Below are 1,910 nucleotides of genomic sequence, written 5' to 3'. Positions count from 1 at the left end.
GCTGGGATTAAAGGCGTGCACCACTATGGCCAACCATCTTCAGGCTTTCCAAAAAGAAGTCTTATGTGGTCAGGAGTGGTGGTGCATGCTTCTAAACCCCGCACTTGGGAGGCAGGGACAGGAAGATCTCTGGGAATTTGAGGCCAGCCTGGTCTACATATCAACTCTCAGACCAGCCAAGGCTATATAACAAAATCCTATCTTAAAATACATTAATAATAAAAGTCTTACCTGCCCACATTTTAGATAGCATCCCTTCACTACTTACACCCTTTATCACTGGTTTCTTCTCCATAGCAATGTCCCACCGGAAATCTGTATATTTGCTTATTGCCTGTCTGTCATACCCCACTTTCCACTACAGTGTGATGAATGTAAGGACAGGCTGTTGTCTGTTTTATTTGCCCTTCAGTGCATAAAATAGTAGACCCCTCGTTTAATGTTTGTTTTATAGTTGGCTATAACAAATTCAACAAAGAAATGTCAGAAAGACTCTCAGTATTGCCTAAAACAATCTAAGGAAATAAGAATTTGAAGGGAGGTGTTCCGAAGGAAATATGTTGGCAACACTAGCTAACAGTTATGGAGCACTAACTAGTTACCAGGCAGTGTACTGACGGCTTTTCAAGCTTACTTAATCCCCTTAATAACAGCCTTATGAAGGAAGTATTACTAAAATCCCCACAGGCGAGAAAGCAGTCACAGAAGAGGTTAACTTTCCCAAAACAATGCAGCTAGAAAAATAATGACGTCCAGTTTTAGAGTCTACTGTGCTATGTCCTGCCTAGTTACTTTTAACATTTATTTTCTGTGTATGAATGTTTTGCCTGCATGTGTGAATGTGCAACCACATACATGCCTGGTGTCTGAAGGAGTCAGAAGAGGGCATCAGATCCACTGGAACTGGAGTTACAGATGGTTGGGAGCCACCTTGTGGGTACTGGGAAATGAACTCAGGTCCTCGGCAGGAGCAACGAGTGCTTAACTGCTGAGCCAGATCTCCAGTCTTTCTAGTTATTAAAAACCCAGGGCATTAGCGAGAAAGAGGAGGGTTTATATGAGCGAGAATTGTTGAAACCAAGGTTGGATAAAGCACAGGGACAAATAGCCAAACGAATGGAAACACATGAACTATGAACCAATGGCTGAGGGGCCCCCAACTGGATCAGACACAGTTGATTGGCTTGATCTGTTTGGGAGGCATCCAGGAAGTGGGACCGAGTCCTGTGCTCATTGCATGAGTTGGCTGTTTGAAACCTGGGGCTTATGCAGGGTCGCTTGACTCAGCCTGGGAGGAGGGGACTGGACCTGCCTGGACTGAGTCTACCAGGTTGATCTCAGTCCTGGGGGAGGCTTTGCCCTGGAGGAGGTGGGAATGGGGGCTGGGCTGGGGGGAAGGGGAGGGGGCAGGGGGAGGAGAATGGGAATCCGTGGCTGATATGTAGAACTGAATTGTATTGTAAAATAAAATAAAATAAAAACACACAAAAATCCAGGGCAGGACCAGGTGGTGGTGGCACACACCTTTGATCCCAGCACTTGAAAGTCAGAGGCAGGTGGATCTCTGTGAGTTCAAGGCCAGGCTGGTACACATACTGAGTTCCAGGACAGCCGGGGTATATGGAGAGACCCTGTTTTAAAAATAAATTTAAGCCGGGCGGTGGTGGCGCACGCCTTTAATCCCAGCACTCGGGAGGCAGAGCCAGGCAGATCTCTGTGAGTTCAAGGCCAGCCTGGACTGACTACCAAGTGAGTTCCAGGAAAGACATAAAGCTACACAGAGAAACCCTGTCTCGAAAAACCAAAATAAATAAATAAATAAATAAATAAATAAATAAATAAATAAATAAATAAAACCCAGGGCAATTGATCAATGAAAAAGAAGAATGAAAAAGAGATATTCTTTTGTT

Source organism: Peromyscus maniculatus, chromosome 4 (assembly GCF_049852395.1).
Source record: "Peromyscus maniculatus bairdii isolate BWxNUB_F1_BW_parent chromosome 4, HU_Pman_BW_mat_3.1, whole genome shotgun sequence".
Lineage (NCBI taxonomy): Eukaryota > Metazoa > Chordata > Mammalia > Rodentia > Cricetidae > Peromyscus > Peromyscus maniculatus.
Note: the sequence above shows the minus strand (reverse complement) of the source record.